The sequence below is a fragment of the Jaculus jaculus genome, chromosome 1 (genome assembly GCF_020740685.1).
Source record: "Jaculus jaculus isolate mJacJac1 chromosome 1, mJacJac1.mat.Y.cur, whole genome shotgun sequence".
In the NCBI taxonomy this organism is placed as follows: Eukaryota; Metazoa; Chordata; class Mammalia; order Rodentia; family Dipodidae; genus Jaculus; species Jaculus jaculus.
Genome location: NC_059102.1, coordinates 121242558 through 121267882, shown reverse-complemented (window position 1 = coordinate 121267882; position 25325 = coordinate 121242558). Strand labels below are relative to the sequence as shown.

The 25325-nt window shown below is 46.1% G+C and overlaps 1 protein-coding gene across 7 annotated transcripts in view; it reads right to left on the bottom strand.

Annotated features, from left to right (window-relative positions):
- The window catches only part of Palm2akap2 (PALM2 and AKAP2 fusion), a 544596-nt gene that overhangs the window by 122997 nt on the left and 396274 nt on the right, over window positions 1–25325 (bottom strand). The window contains exon 1 of one of the 7 annotated variants that reach the window (XM_045153751.1): window positions 2021–2138. The exons of the other annotated variants lie outside the window; for them this stretch is intronic. The gene's annotated coding sequence lies outside the window, so the exon portion shown is untranslated. Of the gene's footprint in view, window positions 1–2020; window positions 2139–25325 lie in introns of those variants that run through there. 7 annotated transcript variants of the gene reach the window in all.

The following is a 25325-nucleotide window of genomic DNA, read 5'->3' as shown; positions in this document are numbered from 1 at the left end:
CAAAATGTTTGTCCCAACTTAAGGGCCAGCTAAGCCTCTCATGATAGCAACTCGGCATCCCAGAGAAATTGAAACGAACTCCACCACGCCGTCGGTTGGTCTGGCCCTGGAACCCAGGCAGAATTCCTTTTACTTTCTGGGTTCAGTGCTCATTTTGTTGGTGTGGCTAAGTAACCGGTGGGTGGTGGAGTGGGACTTGGGGGGGGGGGAATCCACTTGACTCGGGTGCTCTCACCCAAGGGAGAAGATGCTCTTTAATGAAAAGTTCAAAGGTCAAAACCGAGGAGGGGAGAGATGACAGCAGGCAGTTGTTCAGAATGGGCAAGTCTAGTTTTCTCCCTTTTGTTTTGTCTTTAAAAAGGTAGATTTCTGGGCTGGAGAAATGGCTTAGCGGCCAAGGCACATGCCTGCGAAGCCTAAGGACCCAGGTTCGATTCTCCAGGTCCCACTTAAGCCAGCGATGCACATGGTGGCTCATGTGTCTGGAGTTCTTTTGCAGTAGCCAAGGGCCCTGGTGTGCCCATTCCCTCTACCCACCCCCCGAATAAACAAATAATCTTTTTTTTAAAAAGATAGATTCCTTCCCAGAGATACCTAATTTTTAGACATAGTCATATGAAATCTAATTGATCAAAATTGGGGATGCTGCCAGACTTGGGGTGGGGGTGTTTAATCAATTGGAAATGCCTCCAGGAAGGAAAGGGTGATGTACACGTGAATGCTAATCAGCACAACCTCGAGGAAACCGGTCGCCAGGGTTGGAGATGACAGGTGCATTTGTACTTCAGCCGCTGGGCGCCACGCCGGTGACCATGTGCTGAGAGTCAGAGAAGCGCTTCCTGGGAGAAGGCAAACTTGTTTGGAGATTCTTAAAAATGCGATCTGTATAGGCGTTGGGCTGGGTAAAAATCTCTTTTTAAAAAGAAATGTCTCTAGTAAGCATGCCCGATTATTGACACGGCACTTAAAAAATTCCCCAGGGGAGGGGGAGGGGGAGGGAGGGCAAGGAGACGGACTCCTCAGAGTCTGAATACGCAATCTTTCAGAGCCAAGCCACTGCCTGCCGGGGCTGGAGAGAGAGCCACGGGCTCTCTAAACGAGTCACCTCGTTCCAGACAAGCCCTCTGTATGGCTTGGGCCGGACAGCATCCTGCATCCGTGTTGCAGAGCTCGGCGACCCGGCTGGCGACGCAGCTCAGGGCCACCTGCGCCACCGCTCTCAAGGGCTTCGTTTCGGTCCCTCGGTTTCTCGAGAACTTCCCGCGGTCCCCAGATTCCCGGCTCTCGCCCGGCCCGAGTTCCGCCTCCACCGGCTTTACCGGAGACGCCTTCCCCCCGAGGCGACGTGCTCCCTCCGTTTCTCCCCGAGCAGTCCCAGGAAAGGCTCCGAGGACCGCCCGCCTCTCTCCGCAATAAAACCCCAGATGCCCGGCGGCCACCCGGACCTCCCTTCGTTCCAGCAGGGAGCCGCTGCTCCCTCCGGCTTCACGGTCCCCGGAGTTCAGCTCCCAGGCCCCGCGTTCAAAAGTGCTCCGGCCAACCAAGGACGAGTCCACCCCCGGCCCCAGTCTCCAGCTCAGGACTTCCACACATGTTCCCTGCGCTGCCACCCCCTGAAGCCAAGACCTGCGCCTTGTTTGCGGGCTGGTGCCGGAGGCTCCATCCCCCACCGGCCCACGGGCACGGACAGTTTATTTGGCTGCCTTTCCGGTACATCTCGGCTACAGAAGGGGGAACTGTTTATTTTTTTAACATGTGTAAGTATTCAATAAAGTAGCCAAAAGCCTGGCCCTCCCCCAAACCTAGGAATTCAAATGCACATGGCTAAAAAAAAAAAAAAAAATCATTCCATCCAGACCAGCTCCCTGCACACGACCCTCAGGGCTAGAGCCATCAAAAGCTCTCTAAAAGCCCGCGGCGCTTCCGCGGACCTCTGGCCCCTCGCCTGCCACCCGCTCCCCACGCCCGAGGACACGAGCGCCACCGTCCAGAACGGCCGCGCCTCAACTTGGACACACACCTCCGGGCTCCGGCTCCTGGGGACGCGGTGGTCCTCGGGTTCCAGCTCCTGGAGTCCGGAAGCGTCCAGGGGAAAAGCGCGCGGTGGCCCCCGGCCGGGGCGAGCGCATCTGCTGGGATCGGCGGCCGCTGGGCTCGCTGGGGGCCCGGGAGCCACGCCCACCCGCCTGGACCACGCCCCTGCCCCGCCTCGCCCGCGAGCCCGGCGGGGCTACCCACCCCGCTCCTTCCCTCCCACATCTCTCCATTCACCCCACACACTCCTCCTCTCCGCAGCGGGGACCCGAACCTATGCCCAGAGAAATGAATGAAACTGCAGTGAAGGGGGAGACTTAGGGATGGCGAGATGGGGTGCGCGTGGCCCCAGTGTTTTCTGACTTGGGAGGGCGCTGCGTTTGTGGGCATGGATGGGCGTGCTGCGTGGGTGTTGGTGCACGCATATGCGTGGATGCGTGTTTGTTGGGAGTTTGGGGGTGCCTGTGAGCGTGCACATCGCCCAGATACCCAGCCTAATCCCAGCGGGGAGAGAGCCCCTCTTTTCTTATTCAACACTGTGACTGACCCCTAGGGTAAGTGCCACCGTGTCTTTGTGATAGTCACGGTGTTTCGGGGCTTCCTCTGAGGGGGGTCCAGAAGCTGAGATGTGAACAGATGCTCCGAGAGCTCGGGCTCGTCCCGAAGCCTCCAGGTCGCCCAGCCTGCGTTAACAATGCAGCTGAAACGCAGCATGGCGCTTCATTAGGCAGGTGGCCAGGCATCCCTCACTTCGGAGCTGGTCTGTCTGAAATTTCAGTCCGTCATCCCCTCCCCCAACATGAATATTTAAATAATGTTAATGACCCTCTGAAAATGGACCTTCTAGAGATCCTAAGAGGACATCACCACACACACATAGATGCCCGACACAGAAAACAGCATTTTGGAAAGCCAAGCTATTGTGTGGCTTACTTTGCTTTAGGGCACGTTCTCTGCCTAGTAAAATAAGGTCTGATTCAACTTTTCACTGGGCGAGTTGCCAGGGATTCTCACTCTCCGCTTTCCAAGTCTAACCCCTTTGCGAGAAACCCCTCTTGGGAATTTCCCAACCCCCCCCCCAACAACCTCCCCCTTCCCCCACACACGCATTAGGAAAGACACTGCCTAGCTTGACTCCACTTCCCAAGCCCACAGTGATTCTCCATTTCCAATACAAAGGAATGATAGCCTCCACGAAGGAACCACCAACAGCGCAGGCCTCTCTGCCTTTTCTCCAACCTTCTACCTGGGAGGAGGAAAGTCCAAGGTCCTCAGGGGTCCTGAGATGTCAGTAGGCTCCTGTTCCTTGGCATTTAGAGGGTGTTTTACCATCCATTTTAGTTTCGTCTGTTTGTCTCACTCTGTAGTCCTGTCTGGCCTGGTTCTTCTGCCTCTGCCTCTGCCTCCTCCGATTGCTACCATCGCAGGCATGGGGGCCACCATGCCCGATTTTCACCATCTGTTTTGTTTATTTTTCTCTGACAATTCTGAGTTTCTGTGGTATTTATTAGCCAGGGGCTACTGATCCTATAGCACTAACCTTGAACCAATTTTTCTCTTTCCCTCCCTCCTCCCTTCTTCCTTTCCCTCTCTCTCACTCCTTCTTCTTTCCTCCTGTCATCCCTGACCCACTCCTGTTACTGATTTAAGAAGCTAAGAGGTTAGCCAGGCATAGTGTCTTATGTCCATGATCCCAGCACTTGAGAGGCTGAGGCAGGAGAATTGTTATGACTTAGAAGACAGTTTGACCTAGATAGTGGGTTCCAAGCTAGCCTGGGCTACTACAGTGGAGAACTTTGTCTCCTAAAAAAATAAAAAGTTAAATATTTGAGTGTCCTATATCCTGATCTATTCTTAGAATTTTAATGTCATGTGAAAACTTACCCTGAAATGAGCATGGTTGGTATCACCGTTACTTATTTCTATGGACTATGCCTCTCCAAGGAAGGTTTCCAAGATCACACCAGTGAGGGTACCTTATAAACAGTTCCATGGCAGGTGCTTGGTCATTCTCTCTTCATATATGCTCAAATTAGAGTAAGCATGAAGCTTACAAATAAAAGTTGCTCATGGACTGGAGAGATGGCTCAGTGGTTAAGACACTTGCCTGTACAGCCTAAGGACCCAGGTTTGATGCTCCCATATCCACATAAAGCCAGATGTACAAAGTGGCACATGTGTCTGGAGTACATATGCAGTGATTAAAGGCCTTGGTGTGTCCTTTCTTTCTGTGAAATAAATAAGTAGATAAAATTCTGAAAAAAAAAGTTTCTCATTCCTGGAATAAGTCAAGCCTGTTACGTCATTTATTCTGAAATACTTATTTTCTAAAGCAATGCCAGTGTTCTATTAAAGTTAATTTTAAAACATTTTAAACCAGGCGTGGTGGCACACACCTTTAATCCCAGCACTTGGGAGGCAGAGGTAGGAGGATCACCATGAGTTCGAGGCCAGCCTGAAACCTCATAGTGAATTCCAGGTCAGCCTGGGCTAGAGTTCAACCCTACCTTGAAAAATAAATAAATAAATAAATAAATAAATAAATAATAAAAACATGTTAAAACTTCAAGAATATCATTCTATAGAAAAATACTGTTGATTATTATGGAGAAAAGGCAAATTCAATGGATATTAATGTACAGAAACATTTCCTTTTCTTTCATGTTCCAAAGAATTAATGACATAACTATGGTTAAACACCTTTTGTGTGTGTGGTTTGCATACTTATGTGTATATGTTCATATGTGTATGGACACATGTATGTGTATGAAGTCCAGAGGTCCACATCAAAGGTCTTCCTTGGTCACTGTCCAACTTGCTCTTTGAGACAGGGTCTCTAGCTGAACCTGCAAGCTCACCAGGTGGTTAGCCAGTCAGTGAGCCCCAGGGATCCCCTGTCTCTGTCTCTCCTGCCCTAGGATTGCAGACTGGTACCACCACATTCAGTGTTTTCACATGGGTTCTGAGGGTTCAAACTCTGACACCTAAGCCTGCACGGCCAGGGCCTCACCCGCTGAGCCATCTCCCCAGCCTCCCAGACATTTTTCTTTATTTGAGAGAGAAAGAGGCAGAGAGAGAGAGTGTGTGCTGCGTGCACACACATGGGCGTGCCAAGGCCTCTAGCCACTGCAAAGGAACTCCAGATGCAGCACCACCTCGTGCTTCTGGCTTACATGGGTATTGGGGAATTGAACGTCGGTCCTTAGGCTTCGAAGGCAAGCCCCTTAACTGCTAAGCCATCCTCCAGCCCCTCTCAGACATAGACAGATATATATGTGTGTGTGTGTGTTCCTCTCCTACCTCTGCCTCCTGAGTGCTGGGATTAAAGGTGTGTGCCACTATGCCCAGCTGACATCTTATATATAACAGAAATATATGTTTAATTTGTTTTTCAATAAAATCAGCACAAGGATGTGAAAGGCTCCATGTGAAAGTAAAAACTAAAAATAAAAATTAGAAGCTAACCAGTCTGGTCTGGTGGTACAGGCCTGTAATCTCAGCTCCTCAAGGCAGGAGAATCCAGAGTTAAATAAGAAAGAAAACAACAACGACAAAAATACCATTAAGTAATTTTTTTTTTTTTTTACATTGATGCTTTGTTCTCCTTTAGGAAGGAGTTGCCTGATAACTCACAGTGCTCATATGTTAGTTGATAGTATTCTGAGGTTTTTCCTTTAAGGATGTTTCTGCATCTACAGAATAGTCCTCAACAAGAAAGAAATATTGAGCCCCAATGTTCATAGCACTGAGGGTGCTTCCTGGCCCCAGGACAGTGGTTCTCAGAGTCAGTAATAAGAGCTATAGATACCAGAAGGACTCCTGAGCTTCACTTTCACTCAGAACCCCTGGAAACAGGAGCAGGAAGGCTGTATTGAACAGCTCCCATGTGATCCTTGGGAACAAGAAAGTGAAACAGTGGAGCTGGGAAGGCTGGCTTTCCCTCAGCACAAGCCTGTCTTGTTGATCACACTTTCTGTTTCCTAAGCCAATAATAGTGATTAAAGTTGAGAACGTATCACAAAACAAGCACATTTGCTGTCCTTGGTGTACTTTAGGAGTGCGTGTGAAGAAAACCTATGGAAGAGGTGTAAGGGAAGGAGTAAATGCCATCTGCTCACAGAAGCCCCGCACAAAGCCTTCTATGGAGACTGTCTGAGGGGCGGCCAGGAGTTCTGTCACTGGGGTTGAAGTGTACATTTCTGACTCATGTTTCCTGTCCTCTGCTACTGGCCCACTTGAAGCCATGCCCCGAGCCAGAGTGTCCATCAGGGGACCCAAGTAGTAGGATGCATTACTGAGAAACAGAGAGTAAAGGCTGTTTCTGGGAAGGAAGTCAGACTAGATAATGGCTGACAGAAGCTTTTTTCCCTGGCTCTCCAAACCCAGCAAAAGGAACTAACTCCATAATGGCCCAGCAGCAGAGCCCCACCCCGGGCTTACAGGAGAAGCTCAGAAAGACTTCACACTGTCTCAGAGAGCTGATATCAAAACCAAAAGAAGGGGCCAAGACTGGCCTAATTTTTTATAAAAGAGAATTCACCATGTCTTCTTCTAACAAGGAGAAGGGCCAAAAAGCTAGGGGGAATTCCCCACTGCTGAATGCGTGCCACAGAAAATAAAAGATTGTTAGGGAGGGAAAGTGAAAGAGGAAAAAGCAGAAGAAGACAATTATAGATGGGGGGCTCCCCTTGCTCCCTCATCTTCCTCCCAAAGCTACACACTGAGTTGAAGAAACCTCTACTAGCAAGGGACCATTCTTCAGCCAAGGGCACTTGGGTCCAAACAAACTCTTAAAAACAAATAAGAAATATTAATAAATAAATAAAATGCTAGGAACAAATCAGGAGGCTGAGTTAGGAGGATCATTGAGTTTCAGGCCAACCTGGGCTTACAGAGTGAGTTCCAGTTCATCCCGTGTTAGAATGAGACCCTACCTTGACAGAATCAAATAAAACAAACAAAAACAAGACCACCTTTCCAGAGCCAGCCATGGTAGCATAATAATGAACCTGAGGGAGGTGAATCTTAAATTCAAAGCCAATCTGAGCTACACAGCAAGCTCTTACCTCAAGATAAGCAGCCTTCCCAGCACTTGCTCAGCCGAAGCAGGGCAGAAGTATTGCCAAGTGCTAGAGGCCAGCCTGAGCTGGAGTGTGAGACCCTGTCACAAACAACACCCCGCCTGGCTAGGAAAATAAGAATAAAAATAATAAGCACTGAGGAGTCTGTATTCTGATTGTTTCCCATGCTGTTGTAGAAAACCTCTTGAGAGGACAGACACAGAGTCGTCCTAGGTTGGGGAAGGAGAGAAAGAGTAAGCGAGCACGGTGACAGGGACAATGTCATATGAGAACACGTGGCTCCTGGACTGTGTTTACTCCTATTTCTGGCCCATTTTGCAGTGCTTGTCTTTCCTTCACTTCCTGTCCAGGGTCCCCGATTTCCTGTACCCAGGGAAGTTTCTTTCCTGCCTATTCCACATTTATTTCCTTTCCCTGCATCCTTACACTTAGTCTGTCCTCTGCCAAACTCTGTAACAGAAGGAAATGGTGACCTGATTACATTCACCCTAGCTATATCTTCTGGGTTTTGTGTTTGTTCGGTGATGAGGACTGAATCCAGGGCCTTTTGGTTGCTAGGCAATTACTGTTCCATGGAGCCAAATCCCCAACCTTTAGCTTTTCTTAAAAAAAAAAGAAAAAATCCTTTAGAACTCTGATGAAAGCCAGGTGAGGTGGTTCATGCCTGTCATCCCAGCTTTCTGGAGACTGAGACAGTGGTATTACTGCAATTTGAAGGCCTGCCTGGGCCACATGGTGAGTTCCAGGCCGGCCTGAGCTGTGAGAATTCATCTCAAAAAAGATAAAGAAAACTCACTGGGTGTGGTAATGCACACCTTTAATCCTAGCACTCAGGATGCAGAGGTAGGAAGATCACTGTGACTTCAAGGCCACCCTGAGACTACACAGTGAATTCCAGGTCAGCTTGGGCTATAGGGCCACCATACCTTAAATAAACAAACAAACAAAAACCCCAGAAAGTTAAAAACAGAGGAACAGAAAGAGAGAGAGAGAGAGAGAGAGAAAGAAGGAGGGAAGAAGGGACAGAGGGAAGGAGGGAGGGAGAGAGAAGGGGAAAAAGAGGACAGGAAGAAGGAAGGGGAAAGATCTCATAGAACATTCCCAAGTCCCAGCACGTGGCCTCGTTCTGTTTTCATTGTAGCCCACACTGCAGCTGGACTCTGGACTTGCCCGCTCTCCATTATGATTTCACTCTGTATTATCTGGATGACCCACAGAAATATACATTTAAATTGTACCACTATGAAGAAACAGTCTAAAAACGACTCCACACTAACATCTTCAACAAAACAAAGCAGCCTGGGCAAGAGCCTCTGTTGGAGAGGGTGATGAACAGAGTCCTACTGTGGAGGGAAAGACAGAAAGTGGGGAAAGCGGGCGAGGCAAGGGGCCGGGGCCCCTGTGGCAAAAACAGAGAAATTAAACTGGGAATGGTGGAATGGTAATTGGAAGGCTGAGATAGGAGAGTCATAAGGTTAAGGACAGCTTAGTGAGTTCCAAACCAGTCTGGAAGACTACATAAAAACAAAAGAAAGAAAGACAGAGAGAGAAACAGGGAGGAAAGGAGGGAAAGAAAAGAAAGCAACAAGGAGGGAGAGAGCTGCACAGGTACCTATACCAGATGCTGGTGGGTCCCTCGTTTCTTGGCTCTGGAGACCCGTGCAGCTTGTATGCTTATTACAAGAATGCACTCATGTATTACTTAGGTTATTAACAACAACAGAATCCCAAGAGGTCCAAGTGCTTTTTGTCTTGGCTGAGAATTTCATCTCACTTAACAATCGAAGCATTTAAACAATCTCGTAAACACTCCAGAGTTCATGCCCTAAGGAGAGACAGCATAAAACAAGTACTCTTTGAGCACACTCTGAGAACACAAAATATGCCTAATATATCTGGAATGCACATAGCTTCTTCACAAATGGGATGCTCCAGTCCAGTGTCAACAACATGAAACTCTAGAAGACAATTTTCCTGAAGTTGACCAAGCTACTCTCTTCACATTGGTGACCAGGATTTGAAATGCCAACCTACCTTTCAATGCCAGCAATGTTTACCTCCTTCTCAATTGTAAGTAAAGTAGGAGGCACTTGTCCTTTCAGTGGGCTATGTGCCAGCCTCTCGGTTTGTTTGTGTTTGGTTTTGTTTTTGGTGCTGGGATTCAAACCCAAAACTTCACTAAGAAGACACAATGTTATTGAGTCATAGGCCTATGATTTTAGTTTGTTGTTGTTTTGTTTTTGGTATCTATGTATGTATGTATGTATGTATGTATGTATGTATGTATGTATCCATCTATCTATCTATCTATCTATCTATCTATCTATCTATCTATCTGTCTATTTATTTTGTTAGAGAGAGACAGAGAGAATTGGCATGCCACGGCCTCAGCTACTGCAATCAAACTCCAGACACCTGTGTCACCTAGTGGGCATGTGCAACCTTGTACTTGCCTCACCTTTGTGTGTCTGACTTACATGGGATCTGCAGAGTCAAACACAAGTCCTTAGGCTTCACAGGCAAGCACTTGGACAGCTTAACCCAAGTTAGCCTCAGGCTCCTGTCTCAGCTTCCAAATACTGGGAGGAGAGACATACAGGGCTTTTTTCTTTTCTTTTCTTTCTTTCTTTTTTTTTTTTAGCGTAAGGGCCACAAAGTGGCTAATTTATTATAATTTGTTCTTTTCTAGTACATGCACAGAAAGCCTGTACAGCTAAGTCAACATGTATGTACAGTGTGTCTACAAACACAGACACACACAAACAACCTTCTCTCCGACAAGGCGGGCTTCACGGAGGAAGCTGATAGACAAGGCAGCTGAGATGCTGCTGCCCTGCTCACCCAGCTATTTCTCCAAACAAAGTCTTGAGTACCTATGATGGTGGGTGTCCTACTTTTTCTTTCCATCTTTCTTCCTTCCTTCCTTTCTTTTCTTTCTAGGTAGGGTCTTGCTCTAGCCCAGACTGACCTGGAATTCACTATGTAGTCTCAGGGTGCCCTTGAACTCACAGTGATCCTCCTACCTGCTGGGATTAAAGACATGTACCACCCCACCTAGCTACTTTTCTTTTTAGACACTGCCTAGTTACTTTTGGGAGCAAACATTCCAAAATCAAATTCCATGAGAAGCCCAGCTCAGCAGCCTGACTCCCATAAAAGCTCAGGCACTGAGGATCCAAGTGCCCGACTGCTAAGTAATCCATCGACAGGCGAGATAAGAAAGGCGACAGGGAGAAAAGAGCGGTGTGTTCTGGTCGCTGGTGTCCGCTGCTGTGCTTGTGCTGTGCCTGACCAGTTCTTCCCCTTGCGTAGACAGCTGAGGGCCCATCAAAGTGTCAGAGATATAATAATCATAGCTAAGTTACAAGACACCAAAGCCACTTTTCAATACAGCAAAATACCAGTACTTCTGTTTTTTTAAATTGGAGTAGGAAGAGAATGAGCTGTAGAGATGGCCTGGAGGCTCTTTGCACAAACATGAAGACCTGAGGGCCCGAAGATGCTAAATTCAATTCCCCCCCCCCCCCCCCCCGCATTAATGCTGGACATGGCCATGCATGCACATCCGTAGCCCCAATCCTGTGGGGAACCGACACTCAAGTGAATCACTGGAGCTTGTGGAAAAAAAATAAATACAAAACAAACAACCCTGGCAAGCTCCAGAATTAGTAAGAGAGTCCATTTCAAGGAGGAAAAAAAAAACCCAGCAGATGACATATAGCGGGGTACATCCAAGATTCTCCTCCTCTCGCTGTCACAGGTATGCATACACTGCCCAAACACACACACACACACACACACACAATGCCACACCACAAATACTACACACATGCAGACAGATGAGTCTGGAGCACCAAGTGGTCAAGTCCTGATCCATCTCTGTGGACTATGGGAACTTGAGAAAGTTGCTCAGCCTCTCTGTTCTTCCAATCCTGGTCTCCTCCTTATTGTTTCCAGGAATTAAAAATATATATACATATATTATGTATTTATTTGCAAGCAGAGAGACAGAGAGAGAATAAGTATGGGGGTGCCACAGCCTCCAGCCATTGCAAATGAACTCCAGATGCATGTGCCTCTTTGGGCACCGGGCTTTATGTGGGTCCTGAGGAATCAAACCCAGGTCACTGAGGCTGTTAGCTTCGCAGGCATGCACTTAATCACTGAGCCATTCCCAGGAATCTATCCTGACAAGTCTATCCTGCAGCAGAAAAAGTCTAGCCAGGTGGGCATAGTGTTGTATGCCCAGAATATCAAGGTGGCTGAGGCAGGAGGATGGTGATTTCTAGGCTAGCCTGGGGTATATAGTGAGACTCAGAGAGAGAGAGAGAGAGAGAGAGAGAGAATGAGAGTGAGAGGGAAGAGAAAGAGTAAGGACAAAAGCACGATTCTGTCACCTCAATAAATTTGCTTCGAACGAACATCTCCTGTGTACTGCTTGTAGTCAGCCACGATACGCTGCACCCTTTCAGCCTGGAGAGGGCAGGCTTCACGGGATACACTTCTGCCACTATAGTTGAAAATCAAAACAACTTTTCTCCTGTATTCTTCTATTCTTCCCCAGCTATGACTGCCATTTTAGACAGAGTTCCATAGAGCTCAGTCTGGCCTCAAACTTACTATGTAGTGGAGGATGACACAGAACTTCTGATCTGCCTCACAAGTTCTGGGATTAGAGGCGAGCACTGGCATGCCCAGGGTTTAGGCGTTGGAGATTGAACCAAGGGCTTTGTTCACATTGGGCAAGCTCTACCAACTGAGCTGTTTCAGTAGCCTAGAACAGGCATTCTTTTTTTTTCAATTCCACATTTTATTCAGATTTTACAAAGAAGCGGGGAAAGGGGACAGCTGGGAGGTAAGGGGAGATGGAGAGGGAAAAAGAGAAGTACACCACGTGGAGCCCAAAAACCCACGTGGGCCACGTGTAGCTCAGGAGACCAGACGCAGATCTGGGGGAAAAAAGTACAGAAGGAATAAAGAAAAGAAAGTTCAAGGAGCTCCTGCCATGTGGGGAGCAGGAGGGGATAAAGAACCCATGTGGAGAGTAAGGGCTAGGGAGCCCTCCCTGCTGGGTCTGGGCTAGAGCCTAGGCTGAGGCTCTCCCAGCCAAGGAAAAATCTCAGCCACAGCTGGAAGTTCCCAAGTGATCAAAGAGAGCCACTGCTCTCCCCTTGCAAAGGTATTTATAACCTTAGGGTGGTGGGCTATCTTGTGGCCAAGGTGAACCAGAGGGCCAGCTGGTTGGTTAGAGCTAGAGGCTGTCTCAGGAAGAGATTAGCTCTGGCAGCTGAACTTGACAAACCACAATGTTTAAATCTTATGAAAGACCTCCCTCCCAGGAGGGGTCCTGGAAAAACAGGTCTCTAGGGAATTAGGCAAGAGATAAGACATCAGCCTGCACTTTTCACCTTCAGGGGTCCAGTCACTCAATCTGTATCCCCTTTTTCTTCCCCCTCTCATGAGAAGACACTCTAACTGCGGGTAGAGGACAAGGGGCGATGAAGTCAGATCATGAACTATTTCCTGCTGAGTGGAGCATAAAGTTGTTTGTGACAGAGAGACTCTCCCAGAGAGAGGAACTACTCTGAAGGACCCCAAAACTGTACTGATGGAGTGCAGGAAGACAGCCTTGGAAAAGAATGTTGGGGAGAAAGAATAAAAGTAAGGAGTTAATGAGAAATGAGCACACAGCAAACTGGTCACTTTCAGGATTGTCCTTCTTATGGACTTGTAGGCTTTAGGGAGTATTTGAGGGAACCCAGGTAGGTGGAGTTGGAGTTTTTCAGGACCATCTGAGCATGAGCTGGCTGAGTTTTTCTTCCATAATTGTTCATCGAATGGCACAGTAGTGTCTGACGTGGCCTGAACCTGTTTCTGTATGGCTTGTAGAACAGATAAAATATTAGCAGAGTTATCAGGAACATAACTTTTATACCATATTTTGTATAATAACCTTCCAGAGTGTACCTTATTAAGTTTGTTCTGGAGGTAGTCAGGGCCAAAGGTTGGGACCACAGACCCATTGGGTGCCATTAAAGGCTGTACAAATATAGAATAGGTATTCTTAAAAGAAATGTTTCTGCTTACTGTTTGTGGTAGCCTGAATACATGGCCCCCAATATATTCAGTGCTTTATTAGCTTGTAGTTTGGATCTGAAGATACCTGGCTGGAGGAGGTGTCACTGGGTGAATCTTAGAGTCCAGCCCTAAGGTAAGGTGGTGGGTTTGAGATGCCAATCTAAAGATATACAAAGTGTGCCTAGCTGGAGTTCCTGAAGTGTGCTATGCTGTGTGGCTTTTTGACCTGTGCTTCTCTCTGCTTGGACCTGTGAAGGCAGGCCAGCTTCTTCTGCCATTATGGAACTTCCTCTGGATCTGTAAGCTTCAATAAATATCCCTTCCTCCATAACTTTGCCTAGTCTGGAAGGTCATCTCAGAGAACTTGAAGCTGTCTGCTATACTGTCTCAATTGCTTATCCTTTTAGTCCTTTTCTTTTGTGGCTCCCATCATTCCAACACAACTCATGTCAAGTCAACCATAAACTCAGAGTGACCAGTCTAAGCAGATTTCTCCAAGCCATTGGACCTGCTCCTTCCGGTGGATTCAGCACAGAATCTGAGACTCTATTGAGCAACTTTTCATCTGGCTTCCAAATTCTGTCTGAATTCCTCTTAGACCTCACTGCCATTATATTTTGGTCTCCCTTTCTGGTTCTACTACAGTTTAAATCTTCTTTTTTTTTTTTTCTTAATATTTATTTCACAGAGGACACACATGGAGAGAAAGAGGCAGATAGAGAGAGAATGGGTGCAGCAGGGACTCTAGCCACTGCAAACGAACCCCAGATGCATGTTCTACCTTGGGCATCTGGCTTATGTGAGTACTGGGGAATTGAACCTGGGTCCTTAGGCATTGCAGGCAATCACCTTAACTTTTAAGCCATCTCTCCAGCCCTTTTTAGTTTAAATCTTAATCCCTAAAGGCCATGTATTGAAGGCCGGGTTACTGGCCTGTGATACTATTGTGAGATGGAATTGTTTAGAGGTAGGGCCTAGTGAGAGGAAGTCAGGTCATTGGGGTGTGTCTTACAGAAATGATGGGACCCTAACTCTTCTTTTCCCTCTCTTAGCTTCTTGGCTATCATGAGGCAAGCACCTTCCTTTACTATTGCTCTGACAATAATGTGCTGCCTCATCACAGGCTCAAAAACAATGACATCAATTGACCAAGTTTTTTGTTTGTTTGTTTGTTTTGTTTTGAGGTAGGGTCTCACTCCAGCACAGGCTGACCTGGAAGGAATTCACTATGTAGTCTCAGGGTGGCCTTGAACTCACTGCGATCCTCCTACCTCTGCCTCCCAAGTGCTGGGATTAAAGGCATGCAGCACCATACCTGCCCAGATTGGTTCTTTTAATTAACTAAAGATCAAACTTAGGGTCTTGGGCATGTTAGGGAAGCAATCAATGTTGATCAGTCCTTAACCAACCCCTTCTAGAAGATCAGAACAATTTTCCAGTCTTAAAATTTAATAAAAGTTGTTTTAAAAGAAATATTTTCCAACTGGACAGCAGACTAAAAAATATAACCCTCACTAGGAGCATGGAGGGATCTGGTAAGAAGGGCCCTGGAAGGGGTGGAACGAAGTCTAACCTTAAAATATTTGGCCCTCACTTGTAACTCCCAGTACCAGAAATTGGTAGCAACCCATGTTGAGCTATTGTTCAGAGAGACTTACAAGGTCCCCCAAATAAGACAGACTTCTGTCATAGCTCTTGATTTTCTGCCTGAGGTGAAAGGTAAGACCGTTACTGAAGACATCACATGCTGCTGATGCAGAACATCGAGATAGATCGAGCTGAATGTGAAAGGAAGCCAGCTACCAGACGGTTATCACACATAGTGCTAGAAAGTGCTACATGACCTACTGGGAGAAAATGGCCAACAATGTGGTGAGCAAGCAGGGGACACTGTTATATGAAAGCAACCAGCCTGATAAGATGTACACATATGTGCAATAGTAGTACACAGCTTTGGTGGGTAACCAGTGGCTCTTTCATTGGCTAAGAGATCCATTCAGAGGAAAGGAACCCATAGCTGGAACTGGAAACCAAGTCAGAATCCTATGGAGACCAAGATTATGGACTCCAGTGAGATGCTCCCACTAGTCTTTGGCCAAAAGTGAGGCTACACCCTCAAAATCTCTCTAAATTAACAATGCTTAATCCCTTTAACCTATCCTGATCTCATTCTCCATTAGAAAAATCTGGTTTTCTTTTTTTTTTTCAGAAAGCAGCAAGAACCAAGGACAACGAAAATCTATCAACAAGACTAGAGTAGATCGCTGACTTTCTGTCAGCAGATGAATGACACCTAACACAGCAGCTAGGGCCCAGGTGAAACCACAGAGGAATTGGGGCGAGATGAGCAAGAGTGCTGCTCTCATGGTGAGCTTGACACCTGAGCCAGGAGACAGACACTGAGGAGACTCAAAATGCACCAAAGCAGAAATCCAGAAGCTGCTGAGAGCTCAACCCTAATGTAGACTTAAAGCACACCCAAGGCTCAGGGAAGTTTGTGGAACAGCGGGTAGAAAGATTGTAAGAGCCACAGGGCACACCCAGAGGCATCTCTCCCCCAGCCCCCCAATGACTGACTGCCGCTCTCACAGCTCATAACCCACAACTCCATGGTGAATACCAGCAACCCCACTGAGGGCCCTCAGTGGAACAGAGTCAGGGAGGAGGGAAGTGATGGTACCAACATATGAGATATCCAAACAAAGTTTCTACTTAATTAAAAAAAAAAGGGGGGGGGGAGGTTAAAAAGAAAGAAAGACTTATTCATTCTATAGAGAATAATTCATTGTGACTTCTGGATTCAAGGAAGACTTCTTACTCCTGCACTCAGACGTCTTGTTCTATGGGGCACAGCAGCAGGGCATTTCCACTGATGGTAAGGGCTGCCTGGGTTACTGCTAAGCCCTGAGACCCCATGGCTACATAACCAGCGTTACGTCAGTGTTACCGGAGGCTTTTGTTTTGGACTAGGTTCTTGCAACAGACCAGACTAAAAATAAAAAATGGAGTCACCCATGCTAAAGTCCAAAGTCACCAAACTCAAACTAAGCCTCAAAGCCAGATTTCCAAAAACGGCACTTGGAATAACTGAAGTTCTGCTCTAATCTTCGCATGAAAAAGCTAACCTAAAGTAACTTACGTTAGCTAGTCAGTTATTTTCCCATGAATCTGTCTCTCTGTCCACTGCCTTACAAGGAAAATTACTTTGAAATGACCAATCCATTTTCCTCGTCTCCTCTTTTCTGATTTCTTTCTCTTCTTTGATTCTTTCTAGCTTGCATGAAAGCAGTTTATGAATATAAAGTAATTCGAGAGCTGGAGAGATGCTCAATGATTAAGGCACTTACCTGCAAAGCCTGAAGACCCTAGTTTGATTCCTCAGTACCCATGGAATGCCAGATATACGAAGTGGCTAATGTGTCTAGAGTTCCTTTGCATTGGCTAAAGGCCTGGGTGCATACATTCTCTCTCTCTCTGTCTCATAAGTAAGTAAGTAAATAAGTAAGTAAATATTATAAAAATGAAAATAGTCAGGCGTGTTGGCACACACCTTTGATCCCAGCACTCAGGAGGGTGACGTAGGAGGATCTCTGTGAGTCTGAGGCCAGTCTGAGACTAATTCCAGGTCAGCCTGGGCAATAGCAAGAAAGTACCTTAACCCCTCACCCCCAAAAGAAAATAATTTGAAAAGTACAGCAACTGTGAAGACCCCCACTTCCTCCAGATGCTGCTAGAGGAGATGGGGGTGATAGCTCAGCACACCACATCTTCATCCCTGAGTGAGCAAGGACTCTCAGGGCTCACTGGGCTGCAGGCCCAGAAGTCTTGTTTCTATTTCTGCTTGTGGCCTGAAGGTTGATGTGGGGCCTTGACGGCCTAGCTCCTTGTACCTCTGGCTATACTCTGGGCCGCCAATATGGCAGCATAGGGGGAGGATTCATCTTGGTCAGTCTTCACCGTCACACTAAGCAGTCCCACAGCAGATGTTTCCTGGTCAAAAGACCAGTGGCATGGGCAAAGGTGTCACTGAAGGGTGCATCTGGCTTACGGGGGTACTGGGGAATTGAACCTGGGTCCTTGGGCTTTGCAGGCAAGTGTCTTCACTGTTGGAGCCATCTCTCCAGCCTGAAAGGAACCATTTCTGTGCCTTGTCACCAGGCTCTGCCATCAGAGAGAGCTTCTTTGATTCTTTTTGAGACAAAGCCTTACTATGTAGCCCAGGCTAGCCTCACCTCAAGGTAATCCTCCTGCCTTGGGCTCCTGAGTGCTGGGATTCCAGGTGCATACCACCACCCCTGGCTGACCAATTCCCTTTCCACTCTTTTTTTCTGATTTCTTTGGTGTTCACCTCTTGTGTTTATTTCAGTTTATGGAATAAAGTGTCACCTATTTCTAGAATCACAAAATGAAGGCAATCAAGATAGTTAAATTGCTGTGTGTCTGTCCTTAGACACAAGTCTTGAAGCTGTCTATACTTGGTCTTCATTCTCTGTCAAGTGGAGACAGTCAATACTCATAGTGCCTGCCTCAGGGTTATTGTAGGGATTAAATAATGTAATGCGGGGTCTGGAGAGATGGGTTTACAGTTAAGGCACTTGCCTGCAAAGGCTAAGGATCCAGGTTTGATTCTTCATTATCCACCCATGTAAGCCAGATACACAAGGTGGCACATGCACCTGGAGTTTGTTTGTTTGCAGTGGCTGGAAGTCCTGGATTGCTCATTCTGTCTCTATATCTGCCTCTCTCTCTCAAATAAATAAATAAATAAATATATATTTTTATTTTTTTAAATAAATATATCTTTAAAAATAATGTAATGCCTTAAGTACCCACAGCAATGCCTAGCACACAGAAAGCTCCCTATTCTCTGTCTGTTTGTCTGACTGTACTGGGGAGTGAAGCATTGAAACTAAGGGTCATGTTCATGACAGGCAAGCACACTACCAACTCAGCTACAGCCCTGTTATCTATTATTCTTATTACTTATTTTACTCAACTAAAATTTGCCAAAAGACTCACAGTGTTGGGGATCAAAATTCAAAATCTGGAAGCACAAGGAAAATCTGATCTTAACCCTCTTCTGTACTCCTTTGGGACAGGAAGTGGGGTTTGTAGTTGTTGACACTGAGCTCTTTTCAGAAACACACTGAAGAAAGCTGAGCTAGGGCAGGGGATAGCTCAGTGGCACATCATTTCCCCAGCATAAGTGAGGTCCTGGGTTCAATCCCCAGTACAACAACAACAACAACAAAGAAAAAGAATGCTAAGCTATTTTAAAATAAATGTCTCCACCAACTCGTTTCTGAGGAAGAAGCAAGTGTTAACAGCAGGCATGGTGGTTTATATCTATAATCCCAACATTTGGGAAGGTGAAGCAGAAGAACTGTCATGAAGTCCAAGCTAGTCTGGGCTACACAGAAAGACCCTGTCTCAAGGGACTCACACCTAGGTCCTTGTGTATGCTAGACAACTGCTTTACCACTGGGCTATATTCATGCCTCATCAAGTACTTTTATTTATTTATTCATTTGCAAGGAGAGAGAAAGAGAGAGAGAGAGGGAGAGGGAGAGAGAGAGAGAGAGAGAATGGGCATACCAGGGCCCCCAGCCTTTGCAAATAAAGTCCAGATGCATACCACTTTGTGAATTTGAGTGCTGGGTCATCTCTCCAGCCCCCATCAAGTACTTTTATTTTTTATCATTTTATTTATTTATTAGATACACAGGGACAGAGAGAGAATGGGTACAACAGGGCCTCTAGCCATTGCAAACGACAGAGGGAGAGAGAATGGGTACAACAGGGCCTCTAGCCATTGCAAACGAACTCCAGACACATGTGCCACGAAGTGCATCTGGCTAGCATGGGACCTGGAGAATTGAACCTGGGTCCTTAGGTTTCATAGGCAAGTGCCTCAACCGCTAAGCCATCTCTCCAGCCCCCAGCAAGTACTTTTTTTTTTTAATGGGTTTTCGAGGTAGGGTCTCACTCTGGTCATGGCTGACCTGGAATTAACTACATAGTCTCAGGGTGGCGTTGAACTCATGGCAGTCCTCCTACCTCTGCCTCTCAAGTGCTGGGATTAAAGGCGTGCACCACCATGCCCGGCTTCTATCAAGTACTTTTAAACCATTGTTTTCACTATAAAGGCAAACGCAAGGAGGAGAGCCATTAGAGAAGAGGTAGAGAGATGGAAACGAAAAGACAGAAGCTCTCGGTGCTCACTTCACAACACGCACTTACAGAATGAAAAGCAAGATGGATTCAGCAGGCGCTCCTGAGAGTTTGTTCTGATCTCTGACTTGCTTCAGAACCACGAGGCCATTGTAAATGACCACATGCATTCTACCCAGGTTTTCAGAAATCATTTCTCACCATTTGAAACAGCCAAGAACATTAATGCTCATTCATTCATACCTGAGCTGGGTAGACAGACTATTTCCCTGCCTAAATGGCAACTGGCTTTGCCAACTTTCAGCGGCACCAGACACCAGTGGCTTCTAAGGTTTTGTTGGTGGGTTCCGTGTTTGCTTGGCTTGGCTTAGTTCTGCTGTAAGTCATAGGCTCTGGGAGTCACACACGAGCCCTGCTTCAAAACTAGTCGAATTGAGGCGCATTGTCCTGGAGAAAGCAGGCGTATGTGCACTGGACTCTGGCACGGGAGCTGCAGTTCACGCGGTCACTTTGTAGGGATCTGCTGTCATTAGTCACTCCCACCTCGAGAACGCTCAAAACGTGCGTAGAAGGAAACCCACTGATGTATTCAGGAAATATTTGTGAATGCTCCGGAACTTCAGCTGGGAATATGCAGGCGAATGTCATCTATTTTAGGAGGTAATCACTCAGAGGTTTTTTTGTTGTTATTGTTTTGTTTTGTTTAGTTTCGACACATGGTCTCTCTTTGCAGTGATTTTCCTGTTTCTACCTTCTGAGTGCTGGGATTCCAGATGTGTGCCAGCAGGCCTGCCTTTTTTTCTTTCTTTCTTTTTTTTTGGTTTTTCAAGATAGGGTCTCACTCTAGTCTAGGCTGATCTGGAATTCACCATGTAGTCTCAGGGCGTTTTCAAATTTACAGCGATCCTCCTACCTCTGCCTCCCAAGTGCTGGGATTAAAGGCATGCCTGACTTTTGAGAAAGGGGATTTTACCAACTATTCGAGTTGTTAAAAAGCACAGAATATTTCATCAACTTTTTAAAAACTGGGATGATAGCTGAGCTTGGTGGCACCACCATCTTGTAGTCTCAGCTATTCTGGAGGCTGGGGTAGGAAGACCAAAAGTTCAAGGCCTGTTTAAGTTATAGAATGAGTTCATGGCCAGCCTAGCAAGTTAGCATGGTCCTGTCATAATAAAATGAGGCTGGGATTGTAGCTTACTGGTAAAGTTCTTGCCTAGCAACAACAGAGCCCCAGATTCAATCCCAGCACCATGCAAAAGCAAAACAAGAAACAGAGCTAGATATCCCGTGCCTGTGCTCTCACAGCCTTTGAGGTAGAGGCAGGAGGATCAGGAATTTAAGATCACCCGCAGCTACATGACAAGCTCAAGTCCAACCTGGGCTACGTGATAATGCATCTCAAAAAAAAAAAAAACAGGAACGAAGGAAAGAAAAGAGTAAATGTGGCAGTTTTCTATATTTTTACAGTATAGAGAAACCAGTGAGGCACAAAAATTACAGGAGTAAATTCTAGATGCTTTGATTACTAGGAAAATGAAGTGCATAAGGAGACATTCATTAATAAGTGATCAGTGTCTCCCTATGTGGTCCAGGCTGTCCTTGAACCTGGAATCCCCCTGCCTCCTAGTGCTGGGATTACAGGCATGGGCCACCATGCCCTATAGTTGCCAGGACTTTGTATACACTGAAACTACTATATTTGTTTGGCTTAAACCTTCATAGAATATTTTATTCCAAATAAAAATTACAGAAGGTTATTATTTTACACTAGGCTTTCTCACTAGGCCACAACAAACCACACTACAATCAAAATAGAGTTACCCATGCTAAACACCCATGTCACCACACTGATATTAAGTTATCTGATCTTTTGAGAAATCAGAACAATGAGAGATAGTCTAACTCCCCTAACAGGTCAATGGTTTTAACAAGGAGCTCTTTCTGCTTCATTTCTTCCAGCCTTTAATCCTTTGTTCCTTACAAAAGGATCTGCTGTTAACCCATCAGTTACTCTTCTATTGTTTTCTATGCCCCCCCCCAATCCTCTAAGGACGCTGCTCTGAAAGGACTAACCTGCTTTTGTGATGTGTTTCTGTCCTTTCTCTGCCTTTTTCTATCTGCACACTATCTGCTCAGCCAATTCTAACACTGCTTCTAAAGAATTCTAGAATGGAAATAAAGGCGATTAAGGGGCAGGGTACTTGATTCAGTTGGGAAACCTCTTTTCACAAAAGTGCAAGGGCCTGAGTTTGAATTCCTAGCATCCACGTAACAGCCAGGCATGGTGGTGCCTGCGTGTAGTCCCAGAGCCCTGAAGGCAGAAGATAGGAGGATCCCGGGGCCTACTGGCTCGCTAGCCTAGGCAAATTTGTAAGCTCTGAGTTCGATGGAACACTCTGTCTCGATAAGAAAGTAGAGAGCTATTGAGGAAGACAACCTCTGGCTTCCATATGCACCCACATGTGCATACACACTTACACACCCACGTGCACCTACATACATACAAACATATATACACATATGCACTCACCCCCATGCATACATACATGAGAAAAAACGATGCCAATCAAGAACTTTGAAGTAAAGCCAAGTGTGATGGCTCATGCCTGTAATCCCAGCATTTAGGAGACTGAGGCAGGAGGATTTTTCTCTTTCAAAATTCTGTAGTCCAGACTGGCTTGGAACTCAACTGTGAAGCTCAGGTTGATCTTAAACTTGCAGCAATCCTCTTGCCTCAAACTCCTAAGTGTTGGGATAAAGACTGGAGCCACCATATCAGGCTACAAAGTATCTTTCTTCCTGGTTCAAAACTGTCATTAGCTGGGTGTGGTGGTGCGTGGCTTTAATCCCAGCACTTGGGAGGCTGAGGTAGGAGGATCGCTGTGAGTTTGAGGCCAATTTGAGACTAATTCCAGGTTTGCCTGGGCTAGAACAAGACCCTACCTTGAGAAAACAAAAAACAAACTGGCTTTGGAATCTTAGGTTAAGTGGCCTAACTTTATCATGTCACAGTTATGTCTGTAATACTATAACAAGCTCTCTCTCCTTTGTGGGGTTGTTTTGAGAATTATTTGAGGTTGACAGAAAACAAAAATAAAGTTGAGCCGGGCATGGTGGTGCATGCCTTTAATCCCAGCACTCAGGAGGCAGAGGTAGGAGGATCGCCGGGAGTTCAAGGCCACTCTGAGACTACAGAGTTAATTCCAGGTCAGCCTGGACCAGAGTGAGACCCTACCTCGAAAAACAAAAGTAAATAAATAAATAAAGTAAAAACCACTTAAACAAAAGAAATGGGCTGGGCGTGGTGGCGCACGCCTTTAATCCCAGCACTGAGACTGAGGTAGGAGGATCACCATGAGTTCGAGGCCACCCTGAGACTACACAGCGAATTCCAGGCCAGCTTGCACTAGAGCAAGGCCCTACCTTGAAAAAAACAAAATAATAATTTTTAAAAGATGCTACTGTTTATCAAGAGAACAGAGTGAGAAATAAAATGGCAAAGAAGGTAGCGGGGGCCTCCGTCATTAGGCACACTCTTATACAGAGGATGGAGTGCAATAGGCGGCTGTGGCTTCCTTAATTTGACATTCATTTTACTTTACAAACAGGAGCGCGAAGGCATAATCAGCAGCCAGTGACAGAGTACAGTGGTTTACAACACAGCCTTTCATACTGAGAGGGAGTCAGGTAGCTTTGTTAGGTAGTTTATGGTGACTGTGCCCCAAAGGTAAAAAGCAGAAATGTCCTTAAGTCTGCCCTTACAAACTCCACTTTACCAGAGGTCAGAGAAGGAACTCTCTTTTCCTATCTCCTGAGTATGGGAGTGACCAGTTTTTCCATAAATAACCTGAGACCCTCCTGGGAGGGAGTTTCCCTTTTCTAGAATTTAAATCTGATCCTGGCATTGTGGTTGGTTAAACTCAGCACCAAAACCCGGCTTCATGGCTGGCCTCTTCTTGGGCCAGCCCCTAGCCCAGACCAATCTGCCCTCACTGTGGCTCACCGGAGGCCCTCCACAATAAGGTCATAAGTAGACGCTTACCAGGTGGGCAGGCCCCTCTTGTCCCTACCTGCTCATGTCTCCTAAACTTCCAGGCTAGTAACCTCCCCTCACTCTGGCTGGGCTGAGATGAGGGGAGAATCCTTCTTCCCCCGCTCCCACATGGGCTCTCTGGACGTTCTTCTCTCTCCTCTCTGAATCCCCTTTCCTGATTCAGGCCTAGGCTCACTTCCCACGTGAGTTCCTGGGCCACATGGGTGTATCCATTCTCCCTTCCTCGGTTTGTGGCACTTCCCACTCCCTCACATATTCCTGACTAAATGTAATAATTTAGTAAGAATACTTCTCAGTCTGGTTCATCCAATTCTTTGGTTAAAAACAGACCCAAACTCTAGGTTTGGAATTCAAGAATTTCTCCTGAACCCCTCAAACCCTGTTACAATACCTACTTTCTTTACATTTTATTTAAATGTGGTTATCGGTTTGGTTTTGTTTGATTATTAGCTTTTTTGCCACGGGTTCTTATGTAGCCCAGGTAACTAATGTTGGCCTTGAGCTCCCAAACCTCCTGCCTCTCTCAACCTCCCACACACCTGTATTCAAGCATATGTCACAACACCCAGCTAAAAATGAGTATATTATTTGATTTATTATCAACTATGATTATTTTGTGACAGAGTCTCACACAGCTGAGATGGTCCTGGAACTCACTAATAACCCTGGCTAAGTGTAACCTCATAACAATCCTCTTGGCTAAGCCTCCCCAGTGCTGAGGCCACTTCTGACTGAAATATGTATTTTAAAGGAAATTAAGGGCAGTGATTCTCAAAAAGTGGATCTTGTAAAAATGAACTCATATCACACAGGTCTGCCTCCTTCCTACCACTGCCAACCCCTGTGAGATCAACTACCCTAAATAGACTCAAAGAGCTAAAAAAAGGATCTATGGTAAAATATCTTTGGCCAGGAAGTAAATTTAGAGCAATCTTTGTGTGTGGACACAATGTAGAAATGATTTCTGGTCCCAAATGTGTCTTTTTGTCTAGATCCCCTGCCTAAAACAATCCTCCTTAAAGCCATTGTCATCATCAGGAACAAAGGGCAAGGAAAGGTTCTGTCCAATGGCCTTTTATATCCAAAGCCAAAAAAAAGAAAGAAAAAGAAAAAGAAAAAGAAGAAAAAGCCTAGCCTGTGCCCTCCATTCACCAGCAGGAAGAGTCTGAGAGCTTTCCCCCACTTTGTAACGGAGAACATCTGTACTCTCAGGGAACAGCTTCTCCCAGCAAGGAGCTTCACTAAGAGAGAAGACACATCCTTCTCTAATGTGGCTTTCTTCCTCCCCCTCCCTCAGCCCAATCTCTAACCTGCCTAAAGGAATCTTGTGCCTTGCTTCAGCAAGTGAGAAATGCTATCGATGTACACAGCTTCTTTCTGAGAAAAGTCCTGGAATGCTCTTTTTTATAAACACTTGCTTTTCCAGGCCTGGTAGCACATGCCTTTAATACCAGGTAGGAGGATCACTGTGAATTCAAGGCCAGCCTGGGACGACAGAGTGAGGTCCAAGTCAGCCTGGGCTAGAGTGAGATCCTATCTTAAGAAAACAACAAAACAAAACAAAAACACTTTGTCTTTATTCTTAATATACCTAGAACAACAGGCCACAGCAGGACTCACTATGTCAGTATTTGAGAAACAATGCACTGTTATCCAAACAATAGAGAATTTTATGTATAGGCCTTCAAGAATTAAGAAATGGCCTTAAAGGGGGAAAAAAAAGTGGTGGTACGAAAAGCAGAATTTAAGGCTGTACCCTCAGGAAGAGGCTATCGGGAGTATGTTTGAGGCAGGTTATCCAAGACATGCATCCTTTATTCTTGTGTACAATGGGTCAAAAATGTTGCCTCAGAATTAGAGGTATAGCTCAGTTAGCAGAATATTTGTTTAGTATACACGAAGTC